This window comes from Microtus oregoni, unplaced genomic scaffold (genome assembly GCF_018167655.1).
Source record: "Microtus oregoni isolate MIOR12 unplaced genomic scaffold, Mior012 000020F_ref0000438, whole genome shotgun sequence".
NCBI lineage: Eukaryota > Metazoa > Chordata > Mammalia > Rodentia > Cricetidae > Microtus > Microtus oregoni.
In genome coordinates, this window is record NW_024543079.1 from 16,170,214 (window position 1) to 16,192,193 (window position 21,980).

General features: G+C 49.1%; 1 protein-coding gene across 3 annotated transcripts in view; it reads left to right on the plus strand.

Annotated features, from left to right (window-relative positions):
* Nol4l (nucleolar protein 4 like) overlaps nt 1-21,980 on the plus strand; it is a 118,583-nt gene that overhangs the window by 65,474 nt on the left and 31,129 nt on the right. The window contains exon 1 of one of the 3 annotated variants that reach the window (XM_041670361.1): nt 18,470-18,587. The exons of the other annotated variants lie outside the window; for them this stretch is intronic. The gene's annotated coding sequence lies outside the window, so the exon portion shown is untranslated. Of the gene's footprint in view, nt 1-18,469; nt 18,588-21,980 lie in introns of those variants that run through there. 3 annotated transcript variants of the gene reach the window in all.

Below are 21,980 nucleotides of genomic sequence, written 5' to 3' on the forward strand. Positions count from 1 at the left end.
ACAGAGGGGAATCCCACATCATCTCCCCTTTTAACTTTTAAAGGTTTTAACTTTAACATAGTCAAATTATATATACAAAATGGGTATCAAGCAAGAATTACACTTACAATATTTAGTTTATTTGTATCTGGAGAGTTTTATTTCTAATTTATCTTTTATCATAACTAAGGAAAATTTTATCCATAACTATCTGTCTTCAACTCTTCAAAGACCCCAGAAGGATATACAAACAGGATATGTATTGCAAGCAACTTCCAAAACTTTAGAATTGACAGAGACATTTTGCTACCTGGACAGTCACCCAAAGTTCTTATGTAGCATTGGGGCATCCATCTTCAGCCTCCAGGCCTATAGTATCTGGAAGACTTTTCCATGAAGCAGGAAATTTGAAAGATTGTTTTGCCTATGTTGGCAGTTTCTCAATCACTTTCTTCTGAGTCCTTCAGAATTTCTGACCAGAATATCTTGTTCTTCATGAACAAGAACCCTGAAGGATCGTCTCACCTTCTGGAAAGTTCAGCAGTCATTTTCCTGTGTGTCCTGCATGTCCAGTTTATACAGCATACTGTCAAGCAGTCCAGGCAAGAGCAGTTTCTTGCCCAAATGGCTAACAAACTCCATAAGAAGCCTCTTCGATGCCCATCATCCTCTTAAGTAGATTGGTACTGCCAGAAGCAGAAATGTCTCACTGTTGAGAAAAGTCTAAGTTCTTAAAACAATTTAAATGCCATATTCTGTAGGGCTTTGAAAGGTTTGAAGAATACTTACCCATCTGAAATATATCTCTGTACATCTAGAAAATCTAACTAACATGACAAGTTTGACTATTATAGATAACTATTAATCTGTAATTTTTAAATGAACTGTATAAACATAATACCTTAAACAAGAACAGAATTACATATACACAGTATAACAAAATCAACCTTAAATTTGTTTCAATAGACCAGGATTCATACCAATGCAAAGTATTCATCTCTACATCATATCCCCTTATGTTTTTTAGAAATTGACTGTGACCATCAATCACTTATAATCAATCCCCTTTAAATGAAAATCAACATTTACAAACAGTAATTTTGGGAGTTTTCATTGTTATTTCCAAACTGCTTCCTGCTGTTTGTTGGGCAAAGATTTTTTTAGGGTTCATGGAGACCTTTCAGGGGGGGTCTTGTTCCATCAAGCCACGTTAGCCTAGAAGGAACCCACAGATTCTCATCTTCTGTGGAAACAAAAGCAGAACCTCTTTCCCAAAGCAACAAATCCTGAGATTCAAATTTTGAAGTCAAGATACCTTTATATTGGTTTAACTTAGCCTTCCCCAGAATCAAATGTCTCTTTGCAGTTATCTCATTAACAGTCAAAAAAATTCAAAGAAAACACAATAATATACATAATCCAGACTTTCTGTGTATACTCCATCTTTACATGGCTTATTATTTTGACTCTATTACTTTTTAATATTTATCTTTACTCCTTTAATCTATGACTGTACTCTTTCTTAAGCTCATGTACGTTTATTCAACACTGTGACCCATTCAGAGCTCTCTGTCTTATTATATCTCTATAATTTTCTGACCTCTGTTTTTAGATGCTAAATAGGTGTGGCTAGGACCACCTTCTTGCCCCTGCCTGTTGTCTCTGCCCTGTCCAACATGGTGGAGGTATGTTTACTGCCAGCTCTGCAAGCCATGCTCACCGCCCCAGTTCCAGGGACAGAGTGGGTGTATATCATTATTAAGCAACTAGTAGCAAGCTGCTCACAAACCCCATTTAAATGCTGGACCTCCCCAAAGAGCCAGAGTTAGTGCTGCCAGCATGAACCAGGAAGCTGTCTCTTAAAGAAACCTTGTAGTAAAAAAAAAAAAAAAGAAAAAAAAAAAAAAGAAACCTTGTAGTTTTTGCTTCTAATGCTGAGCAAGGAAACCTCTTAAAGGAGCCATGCCTCTGCTTGTTGCCAGCAAAATCTAATCATTTATTTACCTGATATATTTATTAATGGTCCAGAAAGGAAAATGAGAACTAGAGTGAGAGGAGGTGTTGCTGTTATGCTGAGCAAACACATGTTAATTGTCAGAAAGTGCCACATGCCCGTGCTGAAAGGCAACCTCCCGGGGGATGGTCAGAGCCTTCCTCCTTGGCTAGCCCTTGAGCGGAGAGGTCAGATGCTGCGAGGCAGCAGTTTTGTGCTGTGGCACTCAGTCTGGCTTTGCCTTCCTCAGTTTTCATTAGTCAGTGTCTGCGTCTGAGCAGTACAGGTGGACCTGGAGGCATCCATGTCCTTGTGACACCTTGGCAAGGCCACTCTCACCTTCCTCCCTGGGCTCACATCCCTCGCCCCAGAACTCTCTGTTCTTGCTGGCCTCCTCTCTTGTCCTACCTCTAGTCCTCCTGGAAAAAGAGCCTCTGGGATCGCCCTCTTGTCCCTGATCTGATGTGGGGGCTCAGCTTGTTATCTTGAGAGGCCCAGAACACCAGTGGCTATATTTTCGAGATCACAGAATCTCTTGCCTCAGTAAATCCCTGACTCTGGAGGAGGGTTTGAGCTACAGAAGAAAAACAAAAGCAACTGAAGTACTGGCCTTGGCCAAGGTGGCCACCTGAATTTCTCCAGACAAGTGTGGTCCTTGGGGCATTTCCACCGAGGGGTTATGCTGACAGGATCTGCCTGTGACCCCAGGGCAGCTTGCCCTCAGAAGTGGCCTCTCCCTCTCTGGAGGCCTTTCTTCTTTTCTGTGTTTTTGTTTGTCTTTATTTGTACTTTTATCAGGAGAATACATTTAAAAAAAAAAAAAACAACTGTCAAAAACAGTCGATCCTGCCCCAACCTGTCCACTTTAGTTTCTCTTCTCAACATAGAAGGCCTCTTTCTTTCCTTTTCCTCAGCCATCTCTTCTGTATTTTCCTTCTGTCTCTAAATAACAAGTTTATACTTCTAGCACTTGTTTTATTATTATTGTATTAATTTGGACTTTGCTTGTCATTGTCATTTTAAGAATTTCTTGCTATAGGAGACGAAGTTTGGAAGTCTTTCCCTGTCCTGCAAGCACCCTCGCTAGTTCTTCATCCACCCCTCAGTGTGCCCGTGTCTCTGTCTAGATAAATAACTACTCATTATTCACATTGTTACTGTGTGCAGGTCGTACTTGTAGCTGGCCCAGCTAGCGTGCCATTGATTGCCATTGCTTTCCCGGATTTCCAGTTGGCCAGTGCCTTTCCCCGCCTTTCCCTGTGTCTTCTGATCTTTCTTGTGCTGAGAATGCCTACCATTTATCTTTTATGGGCTCAGATTCACTCTCTTTTCCTTCTTTCTTTTTTCTTTCCTTCTTCCTTTAATACCGCCTACATTTGCGTCTCAAAAAAAGCCAACCACACCAGCCCTGTGTTTCCTTTTAGTGATGTTTTCATTCTCGGTATAGATAATGTTTGAGAAGAGTTTTAGATTTACAGAAAAGCTGAGGTGAGGGGACACCCACACTCCCTTCCATCCTACTAGCAGTTTCAACTATTAGTAACATGTTACAGTGGCCAACTCCATACACGGTTAGCTGAAGTCAAAGTTTATTTACACTCCTTGAGTCTTCTTGTCCCTTCTGTCCAGGATGCATTATTACACTGAGCTGCCCTGTGCTTTAAGGCTCCCCTGGGCTGTGGCATTTTTCTGAGATTTTCCTGGGTTGTGATGACCTTGACAGTTGTCATGAGTGCTGGTCATGTGCTTTGTGGGATTTTAGAATTTCTTGAATGTCTTTCTCAATATAAACGGTAATGTTTATGGTCATTCCAAGGAAGGACACAGACACATCGGCTTCTGGCTGTCAGCATGGTTTATCTGATGTTGGCTCTGATCGCACCTGGTTGAGGCAATGTCTGTTGATCTCCCTGTAGAGTTGCCCGCTCCGTTCTTGAGGAGAACTGCCAAAGATGTGCCAGAGCTGTGGCCTCCCAAGCAGTGCGGTTTTCTGACTTTCCTCCTCCCCACCCCTAATGGCTGCCTGACTGCTCCCTTCATATTCTGTTCACAATGCCCCTCCATTTTGTTGATCAAATTTATTCCAATTTGGGCCACTGGGCACCCTTCCCGTTAGCTCCTGTGCCATTTTCACATGTACCCCTCTGAGTCTGCCTTCTCTGGCTCTCTTGGCCTGGGCTCTGGTTTGGTTTTTTGGTTTATCATGACTCCTTGGCACTGCAACAGTCCAGTTCACCTCATCTTTCTTGCCCCAGCTCCAGAACCAGCCATTTCCCCCAGAAAGCCTTTTCCCCTTCTTGGAGAGTCATGCTAAAAATAAAATTGGGGTATTAAGTGTGCTGCTTTTGGAGTGTCTTCTCTTTCAGACCCTCTAGGTGGACAGAGAAAAACATGTTTTCATTTAAATTTTTTATTGCATCATTTAGTCATTTATTTTGTGTGCATATGCATATGGGCACGTGTGCTACAACATGTCTGGACCAATCAGTTCTCTGTTTCAACTCTAGCTTCCCAGGATCGAGCTCGGGTCATCAGACTTGGTGACAGGTGCCTCTAACTTTTCATTTTTTAATATTTGATCTTTGTCTCTGTGAGTTAGAAATCAGCCTGAGAAGAGAGTTCCAGGACAACTGGGACTATTATACAAAGAAATCCTGTCTCAGAAGAAAAAAATTATCTTTGTCCATTTAGACATTAGAGGAGGAGGAACCTATTTTCCCCACAGCTTTGAGACTACTTTTATACCTTACCAAATTTTTGTCCAGTCAGAATCCATTTGTGTTCACGCCACTGGCCTTTGCCTGTTCCTGCCCCATGCTGTGCTAAGTATTAAGGCTTTATAATCACAGGAATAGATGCCTTCTTGCTGACTTTGTTTTTCAAAGTTTTACTGACTTGAAGAAAGGTCATTTGGTGATGGAAATACTTCTTTAAACGTATCCTCTCCTTACTGGTGGAGGCCCACCTGACTTGACTCTGTGAGAATTAAGCAATACACTTGGCCCCAAGCCTCTTGCTCACTCAAAAACCTGCTGGGGACAGGTGGTGCCCCTGCCATCCTGAAAATGGCTTCAGCACAACTGGAATTTTGCTTTTGTTTCATAAAAGATTTGTTTTTATTTTATGTGTATGGGTGTTTGCCTGCATGTGTGCGTATGTGCACTATGTGTGTGCAGTGCCCTCAGAGGCCAGAAGAGGGTCCTGGATCCCCCAGAGCTGGAATTAGAGATGGTTGTAAGTGGTCATGTGGTGGGAACTGAGCCCAGGTCCTCTGTAAGTAAAGCAAATGCTCTTAACCACTGAGTCATTGCTCCAGCCCCACTATTGACATTCTTGACCTCAAGAGGAAGTGACCTCTCAGAGGACGACAGAGAGAAGCATGGGAAGCTCATTGTCAGATGTATCTGGTTGAGAGGCATTATTTTCCAGATCAATATACCATGGACTATCCTTAAGTGTTTTCTAGAAATCTCCTGTGACTTCCAAATATTCCCAAGAGAATGAACGTGCTTTTACTGGGACAGCTTGGGCTCACAGAGGCCTGGCCCTCCTCTCCTGCCACATCCCTAAAGCTATGTGGAAAAATAAACAGAAGTAGCCAGCATTCCTTTTGTTTCTTGGGCTGGATAGCCTAGGCCTAAAAGGGTTGCTGCCTCTGGCAGCTCCTCACGTCCCTGTCCATGCTTTGAGGGTTTCAAGGCAGCCTTTTTAACTTCATTAACCAGGTAAAAAAATGTCTACAGTACCTGTAATTTTCTAATACAGGCACCAACCATACCATGTCTGTGTGGACCATGAACAGAAATCCTACGTGCAGGCCTAGCTCATGCACGCCTTATCTGTGTCTGGGGGAAAGCTGGGATGGAGGCCGAGAGCCACTAGCTGGGGCCCAGAGATGAAGAGAGAAGCTCTCTCCTCCCAGAGTTCCGCTGTAAGGCAGCCCAGTAGCTCAGCCCAGCTCTGTCCCTAAGGACAAGAGTGCTCCAGCAGGAAAGGATGCCTCTTTCTTGGGCTAGGCCAGGAAGGAGCAGCTCAAAATGTCCAGATGGTCACTGAACTGAAAGCTGACCTTGTGACCCGTCTCTGAGACCCAGTGAGAATTTGTGATCTTGTCCCTTGGCCTGGATTTTATTGCACATTATTTTTGCACCCTTGTCCTGGTGGAAGAAAACTCTCATCCTGGTTTTTAGGTATCTTTTCCTTCCATGGCTAGTGGGATATTTGGGGCATCAGGCTCTTTTGGGTGCTAACTTGTTTTTGTCATCTTTTCTTGAGGGCATGACCTTCCTATTAAGGCACCCAAATGCAGCCACTGAACACAGTGACTGTGGCTCACACACTCCCATGGGGCCCAGACAGACCTGTCGGTCCAGCAAGCAGGGCCGCACGAGCCTGACTCCCATGCATGGACAGCAGCCTAGGGCTTTGTAACCAGACCTGAAGGATACAGGAGAGTTCCAGCCGCCTCAGCAGCTGATGTCTGGAGATCAATTAGAGATAATGGCTCTGTGTGGACTGGAGAAACCGTGGCCAAGCTTTTTCCTGGTTGTACCCGTGTTTACATCATTAACAAGCTCACTCTCCTTTGAGGTTGGATTTGTGCTGGAAGCTTTGTTTAATGCAGAGGGACCACTGTGGACCCTTGGCAGGCTGGTAGCTCTGCTACCCCCATTCAGATGGAGAGAGTGGCCCCCAGACCCCTCCCCCAATGACACTGCCACTGTTGTGTGTGCTGCAGCTGAGGAAATCGCTTCCTTAATTCACTCCGAAGTCATTTGTTCGTAATAAGTGCTGGGAGCCACTGAACACCAGGAATCTGGCAGTGACGAGCACAGAGAACCTGTCCACCCTCCACACTTACAGGCTGTGGAGATGATAAATAAGTCAGGAAGAGAAAACAGGAGAGAGCAAGGTGTTTGGGGCAGAGTTCAAATGGAGTAAGAGGATATGCTTCCGAGAAGAGAGCTCTGACTGCTGAGAACCAGCCAGTCCTCTGGGCTTCCTGCAGAGGAAAGAGCAGGTACAAAGGCCCTGGGGTGGAATAGAGGGAATGAAGAGAGGGGGAGCAGCCTGCAAAGACAGCTCCTGAAGGGCTTGCCAGCTGGATACACAGTTTGCTGTATGCCGCATGCTGCTACCTGAGCAGAGCAGGACTTGACCAGCCAGGTATGATAGCAAGTGAAGGTCTCTATCTAGTGGCCCAGGTTTGCAGCACGGCTGCCTCACTTTCCCTTCTGAGGGCTGAAGTTTCCCTGTCCTACGAGGAGCAGCAGGGCTGGTGTTCACCGTGGAGCCCCTTTCCCAAGAGAAGTGGGGTGGTGGAGTCTAGAGCCTTGCAGGCTGGCATCACACAGATGTGTCACTGACAAATCCGGGCAAGGCCCAGAGCCACCTACCTGGCCCTCATCTCCGCCACTTTTCCCACCTCCCTGCTGCTCCCCAATAGCAGGATGCAGAGATCCTTAAGTTAGGGGGCTGAAGACAGTTGGAGAGAAGGATCCAGTCACCACAGACTCCTCAAGAGCACAAGTAACACTGCAGGCCTCACCACCTGAGGTCAGTTAAAATGGTTGTATCACACTGCCCAGCTGGAACCATGCTGAGGAAGCTATTTTCCTTCCCAGGGCATCTGCAAGTTAAGGCCCTTTGCATGTCTCTCTGACCTCACAACACAGGATAAGCAGGAGGTACTTGGCTCTGAATACTGGGGAGAAGACACATGGTGGCTGGCTTCCTGGCTGTCCGGTCTGTCCCCAGATAGGAGCCCTGTGACTCAGTCAGGAATACTAGCAGCCTGTGGAGCGAGTGTGAAGTGGAGGGATGGAGGTCCTGCTGTGAGGTCTGCAGTGCCTGGTTAGTGTCTGGACCATGCTGGCTTTGTTATCTTATCCCATCCATGGTGAGAGGAGGGGGGAGCAAGGCTAGCTCAGCAAAAACCAAAGTTTTCTCAGAAGGCTGCGGATTCATATTGCTGCCTTTCTAGGCCAAACTCCAGACATGTTGCTGCCTCTATAGGCAGAAGGGAGGCTGCAAAAGAGAGGACTCTTATTTTTTATTCTATGTAACTGGGAAAGATTGTGAAGGTCCCACGTAAGCTAGATTCTGCTATGGGACCTGCCATGGCCTGGGTCCCTTCATCTGAACTTGGCATTGCCTTTGGATAGTAAGATGGTTCTGACTGGGGCAGGAAAGAAAAGGGAAAGGAAACGGAAACGGGGGGGGGGGGGGGATCAGGAGATGAGGAGAAAGCAGGAGCACCAGAAGTCTGTTTTTCATGCAGAAGACTGAGGCTCCACTTCAGAGCACCTGAGTAACCTGCAAAGTCAGGTCGGTGGAAGCACACATCCCTGCCTCCTAACACTATTGTTTCCCGAGGAGGGGGAGGAGTAGAGGAAGGAAAACAGACATTAGAATAGGGTCAGGCTGAGGTCAGCAGGGCTCCAATACCCTCAGCTTCACCAGACAGGCCCAGGTCTGCCAATCTACCATGGTCCCTGAACATACTGTGTGCTGGCCTGTGACTGTCCTCACTCAGTTGGCGAGGCTTAGTGTCCACAGGCCTTTTGGCTCAGGAACCCTATTCTAACAGCGCTTGCCAAGCATCCTACAGACCCAGACCTCCATCCAGACCCTCGCCTACCCCTTGCTTCCAGCTCTGTGACTATTTTGCCCCATGGCTCTGCCCACCAGTTTCCTCACTGCTGGGTGACTTGGGTCACCTAGTCTCTCAAAGTCTCCAGCCTTCCTGTGCATGTGGCATTATTATCACCCCCTTTGCTTGGTGACTGTACAACTAGCCTGGGTGGGAGGCTGTGGGGTGGCAGGATTGGTTCCAGAGTGCGGTGGATCACTAGGACATGGCAGCTGGCTTGACTTGTTGCCTTTCTCAAGCTTCCAGTGGATGCACATTGTCCATACCAACCCATATGCGGACAAGTATGGAGAGACAACTCAGAGTTTGGTACACTTCCCACTTCCTGTAACCAATACTGAGAGCAAGAAACAACATTGTCTAAATCCCAGAGACCCCTGTGTCCCTCCTAGTCACTGCCACAAGCAAAGGTGACCACTGTTGTGACTTTTAATAGCACAGTTTGGGTTTTGCAGCTGCAACATGTGCTCTCACACGCAGGCCTGTGAGCGTCACCATACACAGCGTCACTACCGAGCAACAATAGGCTACTGTCATTCTCCTACCCGGCTAGGGTGGCATCGGTTTGGTTTTCTTGTAAAGGCAGGGTCTCACCATGTATCCCTGCCTCCCGAGCACTAAGACTGAAGGATTCCCACCATGCGGTGGCTAAGGTGTGCTCTTCAGGGGCCATCTGTCTGTACACCCATAGAAGTGGACACTCTATGGTAGCTAGCCTTGGTCTCCTGGTAAAGCCTCTCCCAAGAGGCCAGGGAAGAAGGGAGGAGAGGCTTGGGCACTCCATTCATTCCCTCAGAGTCCCAGCATGTGGCCTGCATTCAGCACCAAGCCAACTCTGCTGGAGTGAGGGCCATGGGGTCTGAGCAAGACCCTCGTAGACCACAGTGTGTGGCATGATGTGAGCACTCTCTGCCTCTGTCCCTGAGCTTGCAGTCTGATGGGGCAAGAGGCATAATGCAGAAAACTGTCAGCTCCACACTATATGACAAAATTGATAGGTATTTGCCTACGGACAGTCTTGGCCCTCTTGAGTTCAGCAGAGTTCAGCAGGCTCCAGTGGATGGGTTTTATTGGCAATCTATGCATTTTCCTACCTAGCAATCCCTCTCCGCCCGTGCATCCATCAACACAGCTTCCATGTCACCTGAGCAGAGACCTCCTGGACATGCCCCTTCCTTCTTCATAGCCACATAACTGTCAAGCTCAGATAGGATACACCTCCTACAAACAGCACCAGATCAAGAAGCCACATGGTCATTTGCTTAATGTCTTCCTTCTGGCTGGCCTGCAGGTACCCAGAGACAGACCTGCATTCTGTATCATCCCCTACTGTGTTACCTGCACTGGTCATGGTGCCTAGCACAGGTGAAGGGCTCTGAACATGCTTGTGGAAGGAGCATATACTTGAAAGCATGCATGATCAGAGGCACAGAGGATTGCTCGTGGATGAAGAGGGACAAAAGATGGTGACACTCCATCATAGCAGAGTTCCCAGAAAAGACAAGAAGATTAGGCCAGTAGGGCTGCACAAGCCTAGGACACCAGAGCAGGAGCTGGGAGCTATAAAGGTTTTGTACTAGGAGAGTGACAAAACCAGAGGGTACCTGATGGCATTTTAAATCAAGGCACTAAGGGGCTGGAAAGAGGGCTCAGTGGTTTAGAGCACTTGCTGTTCTTGTAGAGGACCTAGGTTCAATCTCCAGCAACCACTTGGTGGCTCGAAACCATCTATGACTCCAGTTCTAAGGAGTTCGCCCTCTTCTGACTGGATCCAGGCACAGGCACAGTACACATACATACATACAGGCAAAAAACTCTTACACATAAATCTTTTTTTTTAAAGGTGCTTTTGTAAAGGAAAATAATGGCCTGTGGCCATGGCTGTCGGGGCCGCATTTCCCCCAGTCAGGCTCCTTTGGTGTGCTCACAAGGGAAAACCAACAGAGCAGGGAGGCACACTGGACTGCTACTTCTAGACTTCAGCTGGGGGCCTGAGCTGGCTGGGAGGTTGCAGCTAGCCGAACTGACCACTGGGAAGAGTGAATGGATTAACTAAGCTACTCCTCCACCCCAGTAGTAATACAGAGTCCTGTGAACTGGAGACACCACCCCCTCCTTACCATCCTAGAAAAGATACTTTTCAGGACCCTTCTCCCCACCTGGAAGGCTCTTCTCTTCTTCATGACAGTGCTGTGCCCAGGGTGTCCCCATTCTGGGTTACTTCCCTCTGTGATGCAGGCAGAGAGTTTATGGGGTTGAGGTGCATGCTGGCCTTATCAAATATTTTTAACAAGTTTTTGAATTATCTTTTTTATCATTTAATTTGTATTTTATGTATATTGGTCTTTTGCCTGCATGTATGTCTGTGTGAGGGTGTCAGGTTCCTTGGAACTGGAGTTATAGACAGTTGTGAGCTGCCATGTGGGTGCTGAGGATTGAACCCGGGTTCTCTGGAAGAGCAGCCAGTGCTCTTTAACTGTTGAGCCATCTCTCCAACCCCCTCACCAGATATGAACAGATCCCTCTTAAAAATATTTATTTTTATTTTATGTGAATGTGTAAATGCTTGTCTGAAGGTTTGTACCATGTGTGTGTCTGGTGCCTGAGGAGGTGAGAAAAAGGTTTGAAATTGGATTTACAGGTAATCATGAGCCACCATGTGAAACTCTAGGGAGGTGGGGGGGGGGGCTTGAATATGAATGAGACCATTTAGAAACAAAAGCAAATTGGGCTGGGTTTGTAGCCTAGTTGGTAGAGTGTTTGCATAGGTTACACAAAGCTCCAGGCTCATAAGTGCTATACTCCCAGCACCCAGGGGAATCCAAAGTTTAGGGGTTATCCTTCCAGCTAAATACTGAGTTCAGGCCTATCTCAAAAACAAAAAAGCAAACTGAACTTCTACTTCAGTAATTGTGTGAAGATAAATTTAAAATAGATTTTCAAAAAGAGACTTCAGATGAATTATAATAAATTCACTGAAAATTTGGGAATAAAACCTGGTGAAGAGAAAACCCCAACTAAACCTGATTATAAGATTGTAAAATTTTCTTACATCAAAACATAAACATACAATCACCAAAAATTATAAGGCAGTAGAAGAGAACCAGGCAGTGGTGGCTCACACCTTTAGAGGCAGACGATCTCTGTGAGTTGGAGGCCAGCCTGATCTATAGAGTGAATTTCAGGACAGCCAAGGCTGCACAGAGAGACTCTGTCTCAAAAACAAAACAAACGGGGCTGGAGAGGTGGCTCAGTGATTAAGAGCATTGCCTGCTCTTCCTAAGGTCCTGAGTTCAATTCCCAGCAACTACATGGTGGCTCACAACCATCTGTAAAGAGGTCTGGCGCCCTCTTCTGGCTTTCAGGCATACAGACAGAATATTGTATACATAATAAATATATAAATAAATATTAAAAAAAAACAAAAACAAAACAAACAAAACCCAAGCAAGCAAGCAAAAAAAAAAAAAGCATGCACAAATACACCAAGGTACGTGTGTTCACAACGTCGTCCTTTAGTGATCACTACCTTACTCCCTTGAGACAGCGTCTCTCGCTATACCTGGCGCTTGCTGTTTTTTGGACAGGCTGGTATTTCCAGTTCCTACCTCTAGTTCTGAGATTACAGGCGTGTGTACAGCCATGTCTGGCTTTTTATGTGGATACTGGAGAGCCAAACTCAAATCCTCATGCTTGTATAAGTACTTGTTTTAGGATTACTATTGCTGTAATGAGACACCATGACCAAAAATAATTTGGGGAGGAAGGGGTTTATTCTGCTTGTGCTTCCAGGTAACAGTCCATCACTGAAGGAAGTCAAGGCGGTAACTCAAAAGGCAGGAACCTGGAGGAAGGAGGGGATGCAGAGGCCATGGTGCCTGCTGCTTACAGGCTTGCTCCACACGCTCACTTACCCTGCCTGCATACTTTCTTCTTTCTTTTCCTTCCTTCCTTCTTCTTTTTTTTTTTTTCAAGACAAAGTTTCTCTTTGTAGCCCTGGCTGCCCCAGAACCTGCTCTGTAGACCAGGTTGGCCTCGAATTTACAGAGATCCACCTCACCTGCCTCCCTCTGCCTCCCGAGTACTGGGATTAAAGATGTGAGTCCGGCCTTTTGTTGACTAAGCCTGCTTTCTTAAAGAACCCAGGACCATCATCCCAGAGATGGCCCCACTCATAATGAGCTGGGCTCTGCCCCATGGATAACTATTTAAGAAAATGTCCCACAGGCTTGCGTAAAGCTTGATCTTACAGAGGCATTTTTTTCAACTGTAGATCCCTCCCCTCAGGAGACTTACTAGCATGTGTCAAGTTGACATAAAATTAGCCAGCACAGTACATTTATCCACTGAGCCATCTACTCTGTTCTTCATTTTTCTTTATTTTTTAAGCAACAACACCAACAAAAACATATTTATTTGGGGGCATGCATACCACATTATGAGTGTGGAAGTTGAGGACAGTATGTGAGTTCTCAACTTTTGACTGTGTGGATTCAGGGGATTGAACCCAGGTCATCAAGCTTGAAAACAACACTCTTACCACTGGGTCATTTTGCCAGCTCCCTACACACACATTCTTTATGGAGTGACAGTGCTCCAGGCTGGCCTTGAACTCACCAGGTAGGTAGTAATGACCTTGAACTCTCTATCTTACTGCTTCTACCTCCCGAGTGCTGGATTATAGACATGCCCAGTTACTACAGTGCTAGAGATTGAACTCAAGACCTTCTGTATGCTAGATAAGTACTCTACCAATTGAGCTGTATCCTTAGCCCTGGAGTTTCTAATGTCAGAGTAGAACACTTTCTGCCAAGTTCTGGGTTGAACATACTATGTTATGCTCACTTTGTAGTTGGAGAAAGGAGGCCTACAGAGGCTGGAGCCTGGTGCCAACATTTGTGTGCTGTTAGAGCTTGAATTGGTCCCATTAGGCTAAATCTTTTCTTTTAGTTCATTTTGAGGTACTTGGGATGAGAACCCAGTCTCATATTTTGTTAGGCCAGTGTCTCCCAAAGATCTGTGCTCCAGTCTTAGCTGGACCTCCTGTATTCTATTTACCCTCCTGCTGCCCCTTTTATATCATTCAAATCCTGTGTGCCCTGATCTGGAAACTTAACTGAGCTTGTAACACCTCAGCAGGCCAAATGAAAGTCCATGCCTCTCAGCTGTGTCCAGGCTCAACACACTTGGCCCTATGACCCCATATGACCCTGCCATCTCATTTCCCATCATCATCATCACCATTAATATCCCAGCAATGCTTAAACATGCATGGGCAGCCGGGTATGGCAGTTCTCCAGTTGTTCCTATCCTGGGCAGTCCTAGTTGCTTGTGTTATTGTCATACCCAGGTTCCACAGTATTCCTTTATGCAGTTTTTTGGGCCTTTCTCTTCACCTTATCACATGTATTCCTCCAAGCAGTGCTATCTTCGGGTATCTTCCATCATTCCTTCTCATAACATGGCCGAAGTATCTCAAGCCGTATCCTGTAGTTTACTTTCTTCTATAGATGGAGGTGTTTCTTTTTTTATATTTATTTTTTAATGTATACAATATTCTGTCTGTGTGTATGCCTGCAGGTCAGAAGAGGGCACCAGACCTCATTACAGATGGTTCAATTCCCATGTGGTTGCTGGGAATTGAACTCAGGACCTTTGGAAGAGCAGGCAATGCTCTTAACCTCTGAGCTATCTCTCCAGCTCAATAGAGGTGTTTCTTAATGTCATTGTTGTGCAGCCTGTCTCTTCATGTGACACCTAGAATCCTTCTGAGACATGCCATCTCAAACACATTCAGCCGCTGTTCTAAGGAGCCTCTCATTGTCCAGGTTTCAGAGTTGTGAAGAAGGTAGCTTAAGACAAGTGTCTCATAGACTTGTAATTTTATTGTTGTTATGTCTCTGGTTGACCAAACCTTTTCTAGTGCCTGAATTGCAGCCCTCGCTGTCTCACCTCCCACCCTCCCTTAATCCCTCTTGCTGAAGCAACACTCATCACCCTTGTGTTCCTAGAACTTTTATATCACTTGCCGAATCTGCCAGAAAGGCCATGCCTCAAGGTCTTCCCCCAGTTGCCAATTTTTGCTGTCTAGAATCAGGAGCATGTTGGTCTACTCCTTGAGAGCACTTGACCCTCCTCCCAGCCCATCTTCTCCCTTTCCTCTGTCCTCACTTTCTGCCTCTCCCTCTACCTATACCCTTAAGTCCAAGGTCCAGCTGGAACCCATATGTTGCCTTTAGCTGGTATTTTTCCTTAGTCTCATCATCTATAGCAGTTAAATGTATGACAATAAGTGGTTTGGTTGGTTGTTTTTTTTTTTGTTGTTTTTGTTGTTTTGGTTTTGGGGGGAGATTTTTTTGTTTTTGTTTGGTTTTTTGAGGTAGTTTCTTTGTGTACCAATCCTGGTTGTACTTGAACTCCATTAGTAGACCAGGCTGGTCTCAAATTCAAGAGATCTGCTTTCCCCTGCCTCCCGAGTATTGAGTACTAAGTACCAGGATTAAAGGAATTTGCTACAGCTACTGCCACACCTGCTACCCTATTTTTGTTTGCTGTTTTTATTTTGGCTTTTGGGATAGCATCTTGATGTGCAGACCAGACTGGCCTCAAACTTGTGATGATGCTCCTGTCCTGCTTCCTGTAACTAGCAGTACAGGCATGAACCACAGCCCCCACTCATGGTTGTTTTTGAAAAGTTCAGAACTGTTTGTCTGTGAAGAGTGATCTTTCTGGATTTCTTCAGATTCAAACATTTTTGTGGGGAGGGATCTGGCGCGGAGAATAAGCAGCATAGAAGCTGTTTTCCTACTAACTACCTCAGAAGGTGCACAGAATCAGGTCAGGTGACGGCCCTTTTGTGACAGCTGACTTGATGGCATAGTTCAGAGGTGATTGCTCCATCACCCTAGTAGGCAGGTACTGTCCCTCTGTCATTAAGAGGTAATTTGTGGTGATAAATGACTTTCCAGTGTTCTCACAGAGTCCACTCCGGTTGAACTAAGTTCCTGTCCTTCCTCATGTCCCCTGGCCAGGCTCATAAAAGATTCTTGTAGGTGCTCCTAAGAGCATCTGCCTCTAGCATCTGTTTCCAAACGTGCCTACTGCTGAGCCAGGAGATTGGTGATGTGAGGGCAGTGAGGAATAAGGACCAGGTTTTGTTGTTGTTTTTCTTGCTATGGAACCCTCCCCCACATTGGGAGCCACACTGTGGCCTCTTTAAGGTCAGAGGGAACTGGTCAGAGGGACAGGGACACTGAAAACCACCAGCTCAAGGTTCCTTGAGGAGGGGCAGCCCCTGTGGGGACAATGCTTGGGAGGCTCCTGGCATTCAGAAGTGCTTCGGCTTCGGTGTTGTGTTTGGAGGATGGTAAATGAGCGCACGCTGGTGTCTGCAAGGACAGTCCTACCGGCCTTGGCTGCACTCTGCTCCCTGATGAGTCTGAGGAGAGGACGGTTATCTGGGTTCAATTTCACCTTTGAACTTCAGCTGTTTTGGGCTTTATATTTCAAGCCCAGATGTCCACCACTGCTGTGAAATTGTGACTCAGGCCAGGCGAGGTCAAAGGTCTTAAGAAATGTGTTGGAAAGAGGCAGGAAATCCTGAGCCCGAATTATCTCATTCAGAGCAAGGAAGGACAGCTTCCATGTTGGAAACGCCCACATTGCCCTAGATGGACTCAACAGAGTTGTGACCCTAGATACCTCCACCCAAAAAGATGGGAAGTAAAGGTCTAATAGAGAAAGTGGGAAAAGTGAATTGGTGAATTGATTTGAAAACACAGTTGATTTCAGGAGTAAAAGGCGCTAATGAGTAACACGCCTAAATCCTTTTTTTTTAAAGCGTGAGTTTCATATTGACAGTAAGATCTTTAGCATGTGCAGAATGAAGTCTGTGTGTTGTTAATTTGAAGTGTCATCTTTTCTAATCCGTGAACAGGGAGCTCCGAACCTGTGACTGTAATTACAGATCAAACCTGTAGAGGGAGTCTTGTCTATCATAGATTGTTCACAATGCAAAGCTTTCAGAGGAAGAAAGAAAAGGGCTTTTTAAAGAAAAGTTGGAGGGTTAAAGGCAGTCTGTTTCAAAATTGCAAACAATCGTGGTGGCTGTCTCGTTTGCTCTCCTCTGCTGGCTCCACTGAGAATGAGTTGTAGCGTAAAGGAATCTGTAGAAATTGTCCTTCCTCATAGGAACCAGGAGGAGGGCTCGTTATTGGGTTTCTTTTGGGGGGCGGGGCATCTCCCTACAGAATTTCATGTACGTCTCTATCCTTGTTAAAGCTCAGCTTTATTCGAGGCCCATGTTTTCTAACCTGACCTTTGGACTTGGTGGTAGAGAGTTCGGGGGGCGTTTGCCCTAACCCATTTTTTTCTCTGTCGATGTTTTAATTCTGCCGTAAGGAGACTACCTTGTTAGGTCGCCGGCGATTCTGAGGTTGCCCGGAGATTTAGGGTACCCCTCTAGCCACCTCGTGCTGCCCCATTCTGTCTTCTCCTGATGCCAAGACGGAAGGTGTTTTTGCCCGGAGGAGGACCTCACCTTGGGTCGGCGTGCGTCTTCCCTTTTCTAGCGGAGTCCCTGCGGACTGCGCGCGCCCAGGTCTGGGCAGCAGTCTTGATATTATGCTATGACTTTACTACGGTAGCCAGAGCGCCGTAGGGAGCCGGCACCGTGTGGTCTGCTGGAGCACAATGACCCGCGGAGTGGGGCGGGGGCTCTCAAAGGGAGCCGGCAGCGAGCGGGCGGCGAGCGCTCCGGGTCGCCGGAATGTTTGGGTCGAACAGGTGAGCGCAGTCTGGACATTGGAGCTGGCGGCGGGGCGGAGAGGAGGGGTTCAGGGGCGGGTGCAAACTAAGTGGTGGGAAAGAGACAAAGGAAGAGTGAGAAGCGAGATGGTACAGCAGAATAGAAAGGAGGCGAGGGGAGGGGAGGGGAGGAGGCGGCCCGTGGGTAGGGTGCCCAGGAGCTCAAGCTTGAACTTGATCGAGAAAAGGGGGCCCTGCGGTGTGGGCGGGGGCCCGACCGAGAGTCGGCCACGTGCCTGGCTTTTCCTTGTTAGGGTCCCACTAAGACCTCCTAGGTAGGGCTGAGCCCGCGGGTCCCGCTGCCTTGCCCGACAAACAACCGCGGTACCCGGGATTGAGAGACGCCTAGGGTCGAAGGCTGTGTAGAGGCCCTACGGCACCAAGAGTTCCCGACGATGCCTCCCTTAGTCACTTTCTTTGGGGCAAGTCTCCCTCTCCTGGCCTGAACGCAGACAGTTTGCAGGGTACGTCCCCACCCCGCCCCAAGATTTGAAGTCCGCAGCCTCTGAGAGCCAGGGTCGAGCCCAGCTCCCATCGCCTCCTTTCCGGGGCCGCACGCCCCCAGGGATCTTCCTCCAAGCTCTTCTCCCTTAAGAAGAGCTCTATCCAGTAGCGCACGGCAGCGCGTCCAGCGCACCCTGGTCCTCATACCTGGCCAAGCACCCCCCCTTCTTCCTTCTCTCCCCCCCCACTCTCCTTTCTCCTCTCCCCTCTCCCTGGGTGCCTCCTTTCCTCTCTTTCTCCCCCCCCCCCATGCCCACTCCTCCCTCTCTCCCGCCCCTCCACCTCCTCCTCCTGCTGCTCCTCCTACTCCCCCTGAGTGCGTCCTCCGGCGCTCCCCTCCCCCCCCGGCCCCCGCCCCGTGCCCGGTCCCGCCCCCTCCCCCGCCTCCCCGTGCCCGGTGCCCCCCTCCCCCTTCCTCCCGGGCCGCGGCGCCACCGCCGCCGCTCGCCTGGGCCCTCCCCCTGGCCACCCCCGCCCCCGGGCCGGGCAGTGACGCGCCGCAGCGGTGCCAGCCCCTCTCCCCGGGCGGCCGCGGCGGCAGCAGCAGCAGCAGCAGTAGCAGCAGCAGCAGCTGGAGCGGTGGGGCTGTCACCGCCTCCCGCCCGGTTCACTCCCAGAGCCAGACCGCCGGTCTGCGCCTCGCCGCCCGCCCAGGTACAGAGTCCTGGGGGACCCCGCGACCGGACTGGTCCTGGGCCCTCGGCTGCCGCCCCCTCCTCCTGCTCTGCCGCTGGCCGTTGAGCTGCGGTTAGGGGAGCTGTGGGGTTCGAGGAGGGGGACTCAAGGGGAGCTTCCTGCGCCGGGAGAGCTGATGGACCTGGGTGGAGTGGGTTGGGGCTGGGGGCGGGCGAGTGTGCCCGAGAGCGGGGAGGGGCGGGGGCTGCGCTCCTGGGCCTGCGGGGCGCTGGAGAGGTGCGTCTAGCTTCAAGTGCCCGGAGCTGCCGGGCGCACCCCACTCCTGGCCGTGCGCGCCGCCGGTCCTGGGGGGCGGTGATTGTGTGCGCCGCGCCGCGGTATTGTGCCGCGGCCACGCCGTTTGCAGCGGGCTCCGCACCGCGTCCCCGGGAGGAGGGCGTTCGCGGACAGCGGGGCGGGGGCCAGGCTCGGGTGGCCGCTGCCTCCGGGAGAAAGGAAGTGGACTGTGTTTGGGGATGTGGGGACGGGAAGCGTACAGTGGCAGGGAGGGGCTCCTTGCCAAGGCGCTGGGAGTTGAGACGCGGTTTGCACAGTTGAGCCCACTTTGGCAGGCTCTTGTCGCTCCACCAGGGGAGCGACAGCCTCTCTCGTGTGCACCCTCGGAGAAGAAGCAAGGGTTCTGAAGACCCCTGGTGAAGGAACACACCACGCGGGGGCCTGCGGAGAGCGCGCGCAAGGGTTAAGGTGGATTTACACCTCCGCCCTCCTGCTGCTCGCCGCCCTTCACCTAGGGTTCCCGGGCAGGATACCCGGGGGGGAGTGCAATTCGCCCTCCTATTCCGGCCTCTTGGGTTCAGAAGTGACCCTACTCTTTCTCAGAGCTGCGTTTGCGGGTAGTCTGGCCGCCTCTACCAGGCCGAGCTTCCTGGGGGAAGTTCTCATTAAGCCTTGCTAATTAGCATTATTCCCGGAGAAAGGTTAAGGTTATACCGTCCTTTTCCTTACCGAGAGCCCCCTCCCTGCCATTCCCTTCTCCCTCCCCTCTCCCTCAGAGCACAAAAGCACAAAAAGAAAGTGTGAAGAGGCGCAGATCAATGGAGAAGCCACAAACCCATTAATTCAAATGGAACCCTTTCCCCCTCTGAAACATTGATTTTTCTTTCTGTCTGCTTTGAGGGGAGATGAATAACCTCCTGATTTCACCTGAAATGGTGTTTGGACTCTGATTTCCCCTTTTCTGAGGATTGTGGCCTGAAATAGATTCTCCCTTGAGATAAAGCCCTACTTATCCCAGAATCATCTGGAAGCCCCCTCCCCCCACTGCACACTCCAGTGTTGGGGCCTGGGGTGAGTGTTGGTGCTCTCCTCACTCCTGTGGGCAGAGCCTGTGATGGTGGAACCAGGTCCCTTGACCCCTAAAACGTGCCTGTTTCTCAGCTGTGTGTTGGTGTGGGGGAAAGAGCCCATTGATGGCCCAGGCCCCAGTGGGTAGCTTAACCCCAGGTTGTAAATTACCCTTTCATTGGAAAGCCATTTGAGTCCAAATGTGTCTTTGAATGCAATCCAGGCTCCTCTGCTGGGCTGTGCTATAGAGTAGTCTCAAGGCAGCACCTCCTTCTGCTCTCTCTACCCCATTCAGCACCTTTCCACCTACCAGTGGCAAACAGCACCCCAGCTTTACCTTCCTGCTCAGAAGGCTAACTTTGAGGGGGAACCCCTTTCCCAGGGCCTCAGCCACCCTGGGGCAATGGGAAGCTGGTCCATCCCTGAATTGCTCAAGAACTTTTTAGTCTAGCCTGAGTCCTTTTCTTGGAAGGATAGACCTGGAGAGGGTTAGCTCAGAGTGCTTCCCCTCTGGCCATCCTTTTGGCTGGAAGAACCCAGTTTGCCCAAGAAACTCAGGTGCCCATTGATGGCAGGAGCTGGGGTATCAGTGAGGTCTCATAGTGAGGAATGCTGGGGAAACAGTCCGTTGCGCCTTTGCTTAGGAACAAAAGCCCATATACCAGGGAAGGTGTGGGACATGCTCACTCTAGCATCCAGGCATGCACTATGGCAAGGACTGTGGAGCAAGCACATGGGTACATGAACATGGTTCTGACAGGTGCAGTGAGAGTCTGCGAGTCAGTGGGGGGAGGGGGAGGATGGAAGCCTCCTCACTCTGTCTCCCCTCCCCACAAGAATGTGTTTGTATGGCTGGTAAGCCAAGGTCTGTTAGCAAGAAGTAGAATTGTGTGCTGTGTCTCAGGAAAACGCATCACCTCTTCTGGTGGCCAGGTGGGCATTGATGGGGTACAGAATTTGACAACCGCCTTGGAAGCCCCAAGTGCTCAGGAGCTGACTCAGATCAGCCTCCTGTTTCTTTGATGTAACAGTATCACAACATCACAACAGGGGCATGAACCTTTGCTTGCTCTGGATCCTGGGAGTTTTCAGTTTCCATTAGTAAGTGCCTGAAGTGGTTAGGTTGGGGTCAAATGTGGTTCAGCACTTTCTTGGCATATTTGGAGTGATGAGCATAATGCTAACCCGAGCAGCTCCAAGGCCGAGCATTCCCTGACCTGGCCAGGCTCACAGGTGACCCAGAAGGCACTGCCCAACACTGGACTGAGAAGCCACCTCCCACATCCTAATATATATGCTAGGTTGAGAGCTGGGGCTGGAGAACTGCCCACACTGGTATTCTTTCCTGCTGCCCAAAAACCTGGGGATGGTGGGGGAGGGGGCAGCCAGCCTGGAGTGCCTGTTTCCTGCCTGGCCTAGGAGCATCCTTGAACATCCCCACCCCCACCACGGTCTGAAACCCACACTCAGGGCTCCAGATCAGGCCTTATGGCCTCCACTAGCACTGAATTCTCGGTAAATCCTCCTCCCTTTCTTTCTCAAGTGAGTGGTTGAGATAGAGTTACAGCTCTGAGGAAAGGCCTGGAAAATACTGTAGGAGGCACGCCCCAGAATTCTGAGTCCTGGAAGATGCAAATGGCTCAGCTTCAGAGGCACCAGGAACCCAGTTCCAGAGAAGTTGACCCCAGTTGTAAAATAATCAGGTTACTGATAGCACCTGCCCATAGTTACAGCCATGGATACAGGCCTGCTTCCACTTTCCTCGGTATGTCTCCCGAATTCCCCTCCTCCGGGCTGCACGGTGGTTGGTGCTGCCGAGGCCTGCAGAGAAGGAAGGGCCTGGGCTAGCTGGGTGGGGAGAAATAGAGCTGGCTTCTGAATTTTGGACTGAAGATAAGAGGCTCAAGGGTTTAGTCAGCGCTTCTCTCTCTGCCCAGAGTGAAGACTCCAAGGTTGGGGGTGTGTCCTAAAGACTAGGTGCTACCCACCCTGCCTGGCCAACACAAGAGTTCCGCTTTTCAAAAGGTTAGTTGGCCCTAATGCCCTGTGACCCATGATGGCAAAAGC